The 15178-nt window shown below is 49.0% G+C and overlaps 1 long non-coding RNA gene across 1 annotated transcript; it reads right to left on the bottom strand.

The window, feature by feature from the left end:
* Positions 1–3286: 3286 nt before the first annotated feature.
* On the bottom strand, positions 3287–8553 carry LOC134480046 (uncharacterized). Its single transcript, XR_010054160.1, has 3 exons — positions 8128–8553; positions 7667–7773; positions 3287–4916 (listed from the first exon to the last, which is right to left on the bottom strand). It is a non-coding gene; the product is annotated as an uncharacterized LOC134480046 (long non-coding RNA).
* Positions 8554–15178: the final 6625 nt, after the last annotated feature.

Below are 15178 nucleotides of genomic sequence, written 5' to 3'. Positions count from 1 at the left end.
CCGTTTTGAGGTACAGCCCAGCTACCCTGACCATTGCCTCCATCTGGGGGGGAGCAGCTTGTCCTGAGATGCTGTGATATTCCTGGAATCCAGGGTGACTGCTGGTATGGTATGGGACAATGACTAGAGACACATCTGGAACAGGGCACTGTAAAAGCTGACAGTAACACGTCTCAGTTACTCTTTGTGCTTTCAGCCTTGAAGGAGAAATAGGCAGGCGAGCTGCCACCAGTTTCTACGTAGACATTCCTTGAGTGACTAACAGGCTGCATGCCTAGGTAAGCAGGTGCCTGGAAGTGAAGGAGGCAGATGCCAAGTGAAGGCAGATGCCAGGCTCCATCCTGCCTTGAGTGACGTCGATGGCCCAAGTGAGAAGTCAGAGCTCCTTAGCAAAACATGCTCTAAAGGCTGTTCTGGATTCAACAGGATCAGAGGGGCTGTGGGAAGCTTATGCTTCCTCCTCCTCCTCTCTTTCCCCCATACACAGGGATGGCATTGGAGTGGGAAAAACCTTTGAAATCTCAGTTGAGACAGAATAAAAAGACTGAGAAGGAAGAGGGAACATGGGAAGGGAAGGGGCCTCTCATTGCAGAGTCTGGCTGAAGTCTTATTTATCTACTTGTCTGTTCATTTGTTTGTTTATTTAATGTACATGGGACCCCCTGGAACAGGCATTGCAGACAGTTGTGAGCTGTCATGTAGGTGCTGGGGACTGAGCCCGAGTCCTTTGGAAGAGCAGCTAGTATGCTCAACTGCTAAGCCATTTTTCCAGTCCAAGTCTCTCGCCTCCCTTCCTCCCCCCACCCCGCCCTGCCCCTGTCTTGTTAACTTCTTTATTATGCTTGATTGAAACCTTCATTGCACTGAGAGTCAGTCAAGAGCTTCAACAAAACAAAAACAAAACAAAACAAAACAAAAAAGCTATGGGAATTGCCAACGTAGAGACAGTATCTCTCTTATAGAGAGATGTTAAAAAATAGCAGTGAAGCAACCACACTCATGGTCTAGGTATATGTGACCAAGGAGAGCCTTTCTCCTCTCCTAGTTGTAAATTTCCTAAGGCTCTCTCACAAGGGAGAGCTCTATTGATGGTGAAGAGCATGCCCTAACCCTTTAGTGCGAACACAAAGATTGGTCCACGGTTTTACTTTATCGGATTGTGAGCCTGTCCAGGACACCTCACAACAGCCTTATCATCCCATTTACCAAAAGAGGTGAGGGCATGCTGTTCCTTAGTGAGGTGGTTTGAATGGGAAATTGCCCCAAGACTCACATATCCAAACACTTGGTCCCTGGTTGGTGGCCCTGTTTAAGGAGGTCATAGAACCTTGAGAGGGTGGAGCATTGCTGGAGGAAGTCCACCACCAGGGAAGGGCTTTGAGGGGTCACAGCCTTGCTCCCCTTCCAGTTCGTTCTCTGCGTCACGCTCCCCGTTACAGATGTGAACTCTTAGCTTCCTGGTTTAGCTTCCTGTGAACGTGTCTTCCCACCATTATGGATGTCCTCAGGAACCATAAGCCCAAAACAAACACTTTTGTCTATAAGTTGCTTCTGGTCAAGGTATTTTATTGCACAAAAAAACAAGTAACTGATACACCTAGTAACCATTTGGCACTAGACTTCAGAAGCCACCAGAGCCGGCACTTGCTAAGACACTTAAGTGTCACTGTCTGGAAAAGCTGACATCTATACTTGACGTGTGCTCTTCTTTTCCTAAGCATCTCTCTTCGTTAACGATCACGCTTAAACCATCATCAGAATTTCTTCTTATATCCCAACTTTGCTTCATACTGGCTCACGCTCTTTGCAGCACGTTCGAGAAGCCTGGCGTTATCTGAGTAGGGGTTTCTGAGAAGAACTTCTTAGACTCCCATTCCTTCGGCCCCTGTCCTTCTGTGGACGGCAAACTTCTTCTAGCACTAGGTTCCAGGGTCAGGTCTTACACACAAAGCAACTGGCAGCATTGCCTCAGGTCCACAGCAAGGGCTCAGCACAGAGACTTGAGCTGAGCCCAGGCCAGCGATGATGATCTGGTACCTACAGTGACGTTGGAAGTCGGGAGGAGTCTCTTCCCTCCCTGCCTGGCAGAACTCTGCAATCCTATTGGGCTAGAACTCTGCAATCCTATTGGGCCACGCTGCCTGGAGGATCTGCCACCTCCAGTGCCCTTCCAGCATGTTGGATTACATGTGCATTCTCTCTCAGCCACTTTTGCAGAGAGCTCTTCTCATGCCCTGTACTGGATGGCTGCTAAAATTGGGCACTCCTGTTCTTACTTCTACCTAACTTCAGTAACTACACCTCTTCCTCGGATCACCCTGCACCCCACACTCTGTTGCACCTGTACTGAATTTCTTAGCATCGAGGCTTTTATTTCTGGAGGGGGACTTTGAGACACGGGTCTCTATATTATGTAGACCCAGCAGTCCTGTAACTTGCCATGTAGATCGGGCTAGCCTTTGACTCATAGAGATCTGCCTGCTTCTGTCTCCTGACTGCTGAGATTAAAAGCATGCGCCACCATGCCTAGCTATAATGTTATGGGGAGGGGCTTCTCCCATAAATCCTACTGCTGGACCTCCAGACCCTAACTAGGACCTCTTTGCCTATCCACTGATTTTGCTAAACATGCTTTAATCTACAGCAAGAGTCAGGCTTTAGCATAGCTTTTGGGATGGATTCATGCGACCACACATGGCAGCATCTCACTTTGCTGGGCCAGAGCCGCCTTCTCTGTGTCTCTGCCAGCTCCCTGATTTCAACGACCTTACCACCTTCCCTTCTGAACACTTCTTCCTTGGCCAGCTTCCCAAGATCAGCTTTCTCCCCCATCTTCTGGACCTCTGTGAAGATTATTTCTAATACCCGCACTCTCCCTTCTCTCAACTTGATCCACCCATCCCTTTCTGCACACAGGGAAGTTTAGCTTAGGCCTCTGTCCCTGAGAGCTGCTCTTGCTCCGTGCTGGAAAAGAAACCTGCGGCCTCACCTATGTCAGGTAAATGCTCTTCCATTGAACATCATATCCAGCCAGGGTGATCTCCTCCTGCAAAAGTCATTTCTCAATGAGGCCTGATGACATGGGCTTCTTGAGAGACCAAAGCACGAGGATTGCAAATACGGGACTGCAGGGACCACACAAAAGGTTTAAGGCCAATATGGGCAACTCAGACCCTGTTTTAAAATAAAATCTGAGAGCACAGTGTGTGTGTGTGTGTGTGTGTGTGTGTGTGTGTGTGTGTGTGTGTGTGTTTAATATAGCCAGTGATAGAGTGTTTGCCTCGAAAACACGGGGCTGTTAGATTTAATCCCTGGTGCCAAGGAGAGAAGGAACAAAAAGAGGAAGAAGAGGAGGAAAACCATTTCTAATCTCTCTAAGGCAGAAGGCTGAGGCATCACCACGCAACACCTTCCTTGTACAGGAGAGACACACGGAAATCAGAACTGTTCGGGAGAGCCACGGCCCTGAAGCTTTCTCTCCTCTCGGAGCCACACCCAGCTCTGTCTGATCCCGGGAGCCCTTCCCTGCTGCTGACCACTTCTTGCACTTATCCAGGGTTGGAAAACTGAGCCAGGGAAAAAGACATTTGCCCCAGTTCCTCCCTCTCTGGCAGCAGTGAGCTCTGCTCTCCCAGGGACCCTTGGAGATGCCTGGAAAGTTCAGCGGCATCTGCGCAGCATTTAGATCTTAGACAAAGCAAGGTTACAACGCGATCCTCTCTAGTTAATAACCTTGACTTATGGAATAAAAGCAGCGATGGCTCTGTTCTTCCCCTGCGAGGGGGGTTCTGGCTGCCTAGGACTGGTGAGAGAGCACAGACCCTTTTGCCAAGAGCTCTACTTGTCTCCTCTCCCCATAGCGCAGGATTAGAGAGGTCCAGAAGGCTAGGATGATGTTCGAATTTCCTCTCGCCCGCTCCCCTCCTTCCCTTCTTAGCTTAATAAACCGACCCGACCCCAGTCACGTGCCGCACCTTTCCTGACTCTGCTCCTTGGACCAGAGCCACGAATAGAACAGGCTGTGGTCCTGATGCCTCACCACTCCAGGAGCATCCCTAGCAAGGGTTAACTGTGTGTATAAAATTGATTGCGATTTTAGTAATTCGGCATAATCACAGTCTACCAGCAGGTTGCTTTTCCAGCAGGAGGGTTTGGAATTATTTTCTGGAGTTTGCAATATAGAACTTAAATTAAGCCTCAGAAGTCAGGGGAGCTCGGCGGCATCCCTAATGCGGTGCTAAATTCTCAGCAGCACAGGCTCTGTGTTAAAGCCTTTGCTGGCAATTAGGTTCATTAACTATCACAATACCTTATTTATTACTCTCCGTGCCATATGGTTTCCCAGCTAAAGAATGGCGCCGGTTCTCCTCCAGACCATTTGGCATCATAAAAATGTTAACAAATAATATTATGGCTCTCGGGGGCACAGGGCCTTGCTGGGTTCTGGGTCTAAGCGGCGGGAGAGAATATGAAAACATTTTTCTTCTATGGTGAAATAAAAACTTCCTTGAGACGGAAGTATTCGGAGAGCATCTCGCTGCATAGCGTAAACCGCAGTTTTATTTACCCTCATAATGGTTATGTCGATATCTGCATCAGCTGGGTTCGTACTCATCCTCCTCCCCACTCCTTTTGGGTCGTTTTTCCTTTCTAGCCTTTCCCGTTCTTGCTTCCTGACTTCCACGGTATGAGACCAACTGCAGGCAGACCTACCACAAGGCTCGTGCAGTGATCCGCTGGTGAGCCAATGGCTGCTCCGGGGTTGGTTGCAGTTAGCCGTTGGATCAGTCAGCTTTCTACCACTCTCATAGAGTACCTAAACCCATCGGCGTATAGAGAAAAGGGCAGGTGAGCTCACAGCACCGGAGACTCCTGTTGCTTTTAGGGTGCGATGATGTGGAACATTGCGGGAACACCTGTCAGAGCAAAATAGCCAATAAGCAAAGAGCAGGATGAACCAGGGGCCCAGGCTTCACAACTAACCCCAAGGTATGCCAGCGATGACCTGTTTTTTCCCCATGAGGTCTCACTTCTCAAAGGTTTTCCCATCCCTCCATGGCGCCATTTTGGGATCAGTTCTTTAACGCACGGACCTCTGAAGCACGTGAACAATTCAAACTTCAGCAGCTGCCTAGCCTTAGCTGTGTGCTCTGCTCACTCCAGGGCTCTGTCTCCTACTCCTTCCTTTGCTTCCTGTTGAACATGGGAAGTGAGCAATGTTTCCTGGCTTGGGCAGGCGTGTCCAGCCACCCAAGCTGGGCATCCTCCAGTGTGGAGGAGCGACCTCATAGAAAAGATGTTCGAGAACAGGGGGAAAAGACATATCAGGGTGAGGGGGGGATGCATCTCAAATCACCTTCTCAGGAAAGCCACCCAGAGAGGGCAAAGCATCCTCAGATGTGGGGGTGAGAGCCATTTGTCTTAGAGCTGCGGTAAATGAACACGCAGGACCAGTTCTTCAGCAAGCAGGTCCTGGCACCCCGCCCCGTGAGCTGCTCCTGCTATGGTTTGAATGTGAACTGTCTACCAAAGGCTCGTGCACTTAAGCATCTGGTCTCACTGTTAGGGGAGGAAGTGAGTAGTTGGGGGAGGGGTTGAGGATTATCACATTAGCCCACTGCCAGCCCAAGCTGCTGAGCCCTGACACTGAACATTGCCCAACCAGCCTACTCATGCTTCTACTCCTGTATTTTGCCATAATAATAATAACAACAACAACAACAACAACAACAACACAACAACATCATGGACTAATGCAGTCCCTGCCCTGCCCAACTATAGTCCGAAGTGGAAAGTCTACCTAGGTAGAATTCCCATGTGGATTCCAGAAAGTTCATTGTGCTTTCTCTTTTCTCAAATGACCTCTTTGGCTGGGAAAACTCTTTGGAAAGCAACATACTGCAATGGTCAGCGTTAAAGCTTATGGCGAGAGTCCCTGGTTCTGAGTGCTGCTGTAACCACTGAGATGAATGGCTTGTCTCTGGCTGGCACTTCCATTTATTTATTTATTTATTTATTTATTTATTTATTTATTTATTTATTTTTGGAGCTGGGGACTGACTCAGGGCCTTGCATTTGCTAGGCAAGCGCTCTACCACTGAGCTAAATCCCCAATCCGGCACTTGCATTTATAAAGTGAGGATAATGACGACCACGCCCATTGCCATATAGTCCCAAAGATTAAATGAATTCAACTCTCTAGGAACCTGGGACAGAAGTTAGCACAAAGTAAGTACTGGGCAGGGGAGAGCTGTGATGACCAAATTCTACTGGGCCACCTCTTTCTTAGCCCTGAAGTTTCTTTTTCATCTCTGTTATTACTCAGATTTAGGAAGTCATTAAAGACCCATGTGGTCTCTAGTTGTTAATGCTATTGCAAAGTGATACCATCTTTAAGATGTAGGGCCTAGCAGAAGGAAGCTGGGTCCTTTGCAAGTCCTTGTAAGGGACATTGAGATCCTAGCTCCATCCACTATTTTGCTTGGGGGATGTCATGGCCGACTTCCTCTGCTGTGGGCTTCCCCCATGATGTGCTTTCTCATAACAGGCTCAGAAGCAATAGGCCATGGACCAGCACCTGTAAAACTGAGCCCAAGTAAACCTCTCTTCTTTTCAAGTTGAACATAACAGGTTTTTGTTACTACAGGGAAAAACTGACCAGCACAGTCCCTTTGGGACATTTAGAAGGAGAGACTAATCTCAGCTCCCCAGACACACCATCCCATCCCAAGTCTGTCCTGATGCTGGGCTGTATGAACAAGTCAGTGTCAGGTGACATTCATTCCATTCCTGTGCTGTTTCCTTCCTGTGACATGTAGCCTCTGAGCTCCCACACTGCACTGAGCTCCCCTGAATGCACTACCTCACCCACATCTGTGGTGACGCAGAGTGATGGAGACTTGCTCCAAAGCAGCCAGCGTCAAAATATCAAACTGATGACACCTTGGAGTTGATCAGAGGAGGTGGCTCGGCCATAGTTAAACCTCTATGAAAAGGTGGCAGGGAGTCTCTCGTTGGATCCCCACCCCACCCCACCCTACCCCACCCCCATTCAGGAGAGTCGGGGCGGAGACAGAGTGCAGTGGAGAAAAAACTCAAGAGCGAATCTGGTATCCGTCAAAGCTGAGAAAGGCACAGCTGGAGCAAAGCTGACCCCGGGTTCTTTACCTGCTCCAGGGTCTTTCAAAAGAAGAGACAGTTTAGGCAAAAGAAAGTCTGTCCCTAAGCTGGGACTGGTCACAGAGGCCTAAGAGACCAGCCACTGGGCAGGCTGAGGAAGGAGGACAGTGAGTTCAAGGCTGGTCTGGACTATGGAAGGAATTCGGGCTAGCCTGATAACATAGTAAAACCCTGTTTCAAAGTAATACAAGTTAATTGAAGATAAATTTTAACATATTCCTTCCCAGGAGCATGGGTCAGGGAGTGAAGTGTGGGGATGGACTGCCCTGCATCAGCCCAGGGGCTCCTCCGGACCCCTTCCTTCTTTCCCAGCTGTCAGCCTCCCTTCCTGCTCCTCTCCTCCCACCATTCCAGCTGACTACTGTGTTTCTTCTGTCTTTCCCAAGGAGAAGGATTATAGGCCTACCTGGCTTTACCTACTTTATTTTCATTGATCAATAACCTTAATTGTTTTTTTAAAAAAAGTTGCTTCATACGTATGAATTACCTGCATTCTATGTCTGCGCATCATCTGTGTGCATTGCTGTGGAGGCCAGAGAAAGACGTCGTATCCCCTGGAACTGGAGTTACCATGGGGTGAGCCATATAGGTCCTCTAGAAGAGCAAAAAGTGTTCTTAACCACGAGGTATCTCTCACTGATGGTCTAGGCTGGCTCTTTCCCCTCCCCTCCCGTCCCCTCCCCTCCCCTCCCCATTCCCTCGCTCCCTCCCCTCTCCCCCTTGCTCCCTCTCTTTTTCTTTTGAGACAGTGTCTTAGTATGTAGTCCTGGCTGGCCTGAGACTCACAGCAATCTGGCTGCCCCTGACTCCGGAGTGCTAGGACGAAAAGTGTGCACCTTCAGGCCCCCCCGACTAGACTATTTCCCAGCTTAGGGTTTTGGTGCGTGCGTGGGTGGGTACGTGCGTGGGTACGTGAGTGGGTGCTCGGGTGCGTGGGTACGTGAGTACCTGGGTGGGTGCGTGCGCCCTTGCTTTTGCAGGCACATGCAGAATCTAGAGGAGGACATCAGGTGTTCCTTTCCACCACTTTCTGTCTTGTCCTCCTGAGGTGGCGTCTCTTACTGAACCTGGATCTTCACCTGGAGACTTTTCGGCAAAGCTGGTCGCCCAGTAAGCCCCAGCAATCCTGTCGCCATAACGACCCAGTGTGGGGCTACAGGCGTGCGTAATCATGCTGGATTTTTCTCTTGGGTGCTGAGGATCTGAACTTGGGTCCCCGTGGTCACTCAGCAACTGTTCTTTCCACGGAGCCATCTCCACAAGCTCCGTTCCGAGTTTTTTTAAGGAAACCTCCATGCTGGTTCCCATAGTTGCTGTCCCAGTTTACACTCCCATCTGCGGTGTCTGGGGCTTCTCTGTCCTCACGTACTCACCAGCGTTTGTTGTCATTTCATTCCTTGATGACTCAGCAGAGATTACTAAACGATGCCCATAAAACATCAAAACATCATGCCGAAGCATGCAGTAAATAAATGCCAGCTCTAACATCCTTAATGGCCATCTAGGATGAGCCGGCCTCCGGCCTCCATTAGAGATGCACGCTCTCTATACATTATCTCTCTTGGCTTTCACAACAGCCCATAAGGCAGACATCCCCTTCTCTGATAGAGAAGAGAGGAGATGTGTTAGTTAACACTGAGCCCATGTGTTCACTGTAACGTGCACTACACGGTCATCTGTTCTCTGAAAGGACAGGCGTAGACAGACTCCCATGCTCCACTTCCTAGGACCTCTAAGTGTGCCGAAGTCCTATGACAGATGGCTCCATCCTGAGAGTCCCTGCCCCTAAATGTCACCCTAGCCCAGCAGGCACCACAAGACACTTGGGAAGAAGAGAACCGAGCCACTGAGCCATGGGGGTGGGGTCTCACCAGGCCATTGCCCTCCAGGCTGGCAGGAGGAAGGGCAGCTTGGAATGAGAGAAGTAATCAGGGGGGTGCATACCCAAAGCTGTGACCCCGAGGAAAAGAAGGCCAGGATCAGGAGATTGTTTCCAGGAACATTACAGGGAGACCGGAGAGAAGAGGGTGATTTTAATCCCACGCAGCTGCTGGAAATTAATTTAATTGTGCTGGTGCTGGCTCTTCTCCCTTCCAACCCATTTCATCCAGAGCCTAATGAAGTGCTGCGGCTGACAGGCAGCTCAGAGTGCCATGTAGCCTTGGGTCTGCGGCTCCACACCAGAGATCGTCCCTATGGCTGCTGCCAGGGTTGATGGGGAAAGACGTCACAGGGCATGAGTACACGTCTGTGCATGTGTGTGTGCGCGCGCGCGCGCGCGCGCGTGTGTGTGTGTGTGTGTGTGTGTGCACTTGAGCATGAGGTCAGCATCAAACTCAGGTGTCTTTTTCAGGAGAGGTTCACCATGTTTGTTTTTGAGGCAGAGTCTCTCATTGATCTGGAACTCACTAACTAAACTAGGCTAGCTAGTCAGTGAGACCACAGATCCTCCCCGTTCTCCCTCCTCTGTATCTGTATTATGGTAACAAACCCGTGTAACCATGATCTTTAAGTTGTGTGGTTCTGGGTTCTGGGGCTTGAACTTGGGTCTTCATGCTTGCACAGCAAGCATTTTACTGAACAAGCCACCCCTCCAGCTCGCTCTCTCTCTCTCTCTCTCTCTCTCTCTCTCTCTCTCTCTCTCTTCTTCCAGTCTAGACTTTTCTCCTCTTGAGATGGGACCAGGGTGAAAGAGGAGAAGGTCACAGCAGCAAAGAGTCTCAGTCATGTAAGAAGGGAAACCAACTGTAAGCTGTCTTTTCTAGTGTTTGCTTTGCTTTATAGTTTGAAACAAGATCTCACTGTATAGCTCGGGCTGACCTTGAACTCGATGTATAACCCATGCTAGCCTCTGCCTCAGGACCTTCTGTCTTGACCTCTCAAGTGCTAGGATTACACCTTCCCCTCTGAACCCCAAGGCCCAGCTTCATCTTCCTTAACTGTTAAGGACAGAAGAGGGATTGCTGGGGCCTTTTGCTCCCTTACACCTGTACCAGGGTTTCTCCTCTCCTTCACCCTGTAAAGCCTGTACCCAGACTCATTGTTCCACCAGTAGGCAGACACCAGCCTGGAAGGCATAAACGTTGGCGGTCAGACATTTCCCCTCATGGACACACTAATTCAAGGCCACGTGGCCAAATGCAGGTGGTGACATTGCAACCCACCCATGCGAGGTTTTGACTTAACTCTGAATAGACGTCGGGATTGTGGTAGTTTTCAAAACTCCCAGGTAATTCTGAAGTGGTCACCAAGACTGAGAACCACAGAGGGAGGGGAACCAGCTTGACTGCTGGTTGTCCAGTTCACTTCTACCTTGTGGCCACTAGAGGTCGCCAGGGCTTGGCAGAAGGGGCAGCAGGTGGCCTTGCTACCCTAGAGTTAACTGCACAGTTCCTTAGTCTGGCCTCCAGCAGGAGCAGGTCAGGCTCTGCTTTAGCTGGAGGGGAGCTGGGGGCACCGCAAGGGGGCGAAGGTGGCCTAGCTGACAGGATTTTAAGGCCTGTGAGCTACAGAAAAAAAAAAACCCTCACTTTAAAGATTTTAAAGCGCTTCCCCAATTAAAACCTCACGGTCCTGACCTCCTCTCTGCACCATACCAGGTTTCTGAGACCAGATTGTTCCGGGAATCTGTGCACAGGTTAGTTAACCAGGGCAGCGAGTCTGTGTGTAGAGGCACCCAGAGCGAGCCCAGTAAACAGAAGGGAGGACCAGTACTCATAGGAAAAGACAGCGTTTGCATTTCAAAGGCTGTTTGTTTTGACTCACTGCTGTTTTTGCTGGAGAGTGGCACAGGAAGTTCCTTTGCCCTGGCTGAGGGGTGACACCTTGGATCTCACTGAATCCAGGCTCCAGTGAGCTGGGAGAGCAGTCCAGGAGCAGAGTCTTCCTTCACCAGAATACCCAGAGCAGGGAGAAAAGAGGCCACACTGTTTGCTGGCTTGGGAGAGGGGATAGGAAAACTGAAATGTTTGACCTCAGAATTCAGACCTGGGAAGGCCCCTGCTCACTCCTGGCCCCCCTTCTCCAGCATTGCTTCTGGAGGGCCTAATTGGCCATTGCATATTCATGCACTGGCTGGTGCCTTCCTGTGTGGGGGGCCCATGGGTCCCTAAACCCAAGGCTGCTTCATTGTAGAATAGGTTACTGTACAGAAAATATCGACCAAACAAAAATATTTGATGTTGTCAAATCCTGTTTCAGATCTAACTCGCATGATATTTAAATTCAACCCAAAGAAGAATTTTCTAGGCCTTTCCCTATTTGGTCCCCCTCCCCAAGTCCCCATTCTTAGTCTGAAAGAGTTTGGGGGGGGGAATTTGAATCCCTTTCTTTTTTATCACAAAACAGTAGCAGTCTTATAAAGTGTGTGAGTGTGTGTGTCTGAGAATGTGAGTGTGTGTGAGTGTGTGAGAGTGTGTGAGTGTGAGTGTGTGAGTGTGTGAGTGAGTGTGTGTGAGTGTGAGTATGTGAGTGTGTGTGAGAGTGTGTATGAGTGAGCCTGTGTGTGTGAGTGTGAGTGTGTATGTGTGAGTGTGAGAGTGTGAGTGTGAGAGTGTGAGTGTGTGAGTGAGTGAGTGAGTGTGTGTGAGAGTGTGTGTGAGTGAGTGTGAGTGTGTGTGAGTGTGTATGTGAATGAGTGTGTGAGTGTGTGTGAGTGTGTATGAGTGTGAGTGTGAGTGTGTGAGTGTGAGTGTGTGAGTGTGTGTGAGTGAGTGTGAGTGAGTGTGAGTGTGTGTGTGAGTGAGTGTGAGTGTGTGTGTGAGTGTGTGAGTATATGAGTGAGTGTGAGTGAGTGTGTGTGTGAGTGTGTGAGTGTGTGTGTGAGTGTGTGAGTGTGTGAGTGAGTGAGTGTGAGTGTGTGAGTGTGTGTGAGTGAGTGTGAGTGTGTGTGAGTGTGTGAGTATATGAGTGAGTGTGTGTGAGTGTGTGTGTGAGTGAGTGTGTGTGAGTGTGTGAGTGTGTGTGAGTGTGTGTGAGTGAGTGTGTGTGAGTGTGTGAGTGTGTATGTTGGTGAGGTTGTAGGTGTAAAGTGCTAAAAGAGGTCAGAAGAGACAATTGGATTTCCCGGAGCTGGTGTTATAGGTAGTTGTAAGCTGCCACGTGGGTGCTTGGAACTGAACCCGGGTCCTCTGGAAGAACAAGCACATGCTTTCAACCGCTCTCCAGCTGCTGGGTTTTGTAGGACTCCTGTTGAAGAAGGGGAGTGTGTGGAATGTGTGGAGCATGTGCATATTTTCATAAGCTTGGAAGGGTGAGCATATCCTGTCCCCAAACCTTCCCAATCCATGTTGTTTCCTGCCCAGTGTCCACAATAGAACCATGAAGCAATGTATGTACCTGCTGTCACTTTTCCTGTTTGGTCCTGACGAACTCCCAAAGCAGATTTGAGGCTCAAATTTCAGCTTCTTACGTTTTTGGCACAGGACTTCACTGTACAGTCCCGGTTGGCCTGGGACTGCTATATAGACCAGACTTGCCTCAGATTTACAGAGATCTACATGCTTCTGCTTTCAGAAAACTAGGATAAAAGGGATGTAAGGAGTATGCTGCCAAGCCCAGCTACGACCTTCTGAACAAACAGGATGTCTGCTCGAGCTGGAGAGCCTGGACTATGAAGGATAGTAATTGCTCAAAACAGAAACTTCAAATCAAACTAAGGAAACACCCCCGAGATCTTATACCTGCTTTTTGGTTTCTGTCCTATTCCAAATGGCACTAGATGTCACAATTTAAATTATAAATGTCCACGCATCAGCGTGTGCATTTGCATACTGGACCCCTGTTGGTGGTACTGTGTGGGAGTTGTGGAGCTTTTGGGAGGTGGGGACGTGCGGGGTTGGGGAGAATCCTGGGGGAAGACTTTGAGAGACTCCTATCTCTCTCCCAACGTCCACTCACTCACTATGCTTCTTTCATGTGGGTGATCTTTCAGCTTCTTACTTCTGCCACACTTGCTGCCTCGTCTCCCGCCATGATGGATTCTCCTCTGGAAGTGTAAGTCAGAACAAACCTTCTTTTGCACATGCTGCTTTCGGGCCATGGTATTTTATTATAGCAAGTAACTAATACAAGGGGTTTGTGACCCAAGAATCATTTTGTCGTGTCCCCCGGAGCTGAGGACCAAACCCAGGGCCTTGTGCTTGCTAGGCAAGCACTCTACCACTGAGCTAAATCCCCAACCCCACTTCCAAGAATCATTAAACATCTCCACAGAGCGCCTATATTTCCTGTTTCATGCAACTATTTTGTTTTATAAAGTTAAGTGGGGTGCTCTCTGCTTGGTTCTTTGCAAAACAAAAAACAAAAAACAACCCCCCCAAAAAAACCAGACAAACAAACAAACAAAAAAACCCAACCACATAACAGGATCTAACTGAGAGGAAAGTGACTTGCTCTAGATTCCAGGTAGGGACAGCACTTGGGGGCAGAGGCAGGCAGGTCTCTGTGAGTTTAAGGCCAGCCTGATTCACTTAAGGAGAGAAAGCCTTTTAGTCTTCTTTGTCAATTGTGTGGCCCTGGGCTAATTTCTCCTTTGGAAATAGATGTGATATTGTTTATATTAAGTTGATATAGCACAGCAGCAAAAAAGCGCATGGCTTACACATCGGTAACATTTAGAAATTGGGAAGTTAGAGAGCGACGCCGGTCAGTTCTATGGGTAGTGAAGGTGCTGCTGTGGTTTGGATCTTTTGACTGTGTGTGTATGCGTGTGTGCACGGCGTGTGTGCATGTGTGTGTGTGAGTGTGTGTGTGAGTGAGTGTGTGTGAGTGTGTGTGACTGTGTGTGTGACTGTGTGTGTGACTCTGTGTGTGTGTGTGTGTGTGTGTGTGTGTGTGTTTAAGTGGCACTAGGAAGGGCTGGAGAGATGGCTCAGCAGTTAAGAGCACTGATTGCTCTTCCAGAGGTCCTGAGTTCAATTCCCATCAACCACATGGTAGCTTACAACCATCTGTAATGGGATTTAATGGGATTCAATGCCCTCTTCTGGTGTGCCTGAAGACAGCTACAGTGTAGTTACATAAATAAAATAAAGCTTTAAAAAGAGAGACTTGGGTCTTTTTTTTTTTTTAAGTGACACTAGGAATTAAGCCTAAGGTTTTCCACATGTTAGGCAAGAATTTTACTGCCAACCTATTGCCTCTACCCCTGCCCGTGGTCTTTTGTCTTGTGAGGTTGTTTGGTAGTTTGTTTTGGTGTTTTGTTTTGTTTCTGAGACAGGGTCTGCCCTGCCCATCCTTGACTTCATGATCCTTCTGCTTCAGCTTCTTCACAGCTGAGATTCTAGACCTGGATTCTGGGCCTCCAGCTGTTGGCACTAATCCACCCAGGGAAGCTCAGCCCTCCCAGTCACGATGGTGAGTAGGCTTCAGTCTTTCGCATTCTGTGTACACACACATTTGTTTTATAGCAAATGCCCTCTTGAGCGTGTACCCAGTAGTTGTCCAATCGAAAGGCATCTGCCTCACAGGCCAAGGCCCTGGGTGAGATTCCTCACACTGCATAAAACAGGTGTGGTGGAGAATGCCCCTAATCCCAGTACTGGGGAGATAGAGACAGGAGAACCAGAAGTTTAAGGTCATCCACATAGAAAGAGCAATGCTAGCCTGGGCTGCCAGAAACTTCACAGGAGGGGAGGAACAGGGAGTGGGCAGGGGAAGAGGGGAGAGGGAGAAAGGAAAGAAAAGTCAGAGAACTGTTACTCAGTGGTTGGTGAAACTGCTCCTGAACCAACACACACATAAACTTTCCTCCCAGGAACGAAGACTGGAACTCCCTGGGGACACCAGACCAAAATGTCAGCCTGACTTTGACTTCACTGTCAAGATCACAGAAGGAAAGCAGAAAAGTCAAACACAAGGCAGGAAGGAAAACAAACGGCTGGCAACTTAGACAAAAAGCAAGGTGGCAGAGTGCCACCCCGAAGACTACCTTATGTGTGACACCTGCAAGCCCATTACAACACCCTGTCCTGCAGGCTTGGCTGGAATGCAAAGTGTA

The sequence above is a fragment of the Rattus norvegicus genome, chromosome 8 (assembly GCF_036323735.1).
Source record: "Rattus norvegicus strain BN/NHsdMcwi chromosome 8, GRCr8, whole genome shotgun sequence".
NCBI lineage: Eukaryota > Metazoa > Chordata > Mammalia > Rodentia > Muridae > Rattus > Rattus norvegicus.
This window is presented reverse-complemented; position numbering and strand designations above follow the sequence as displayed.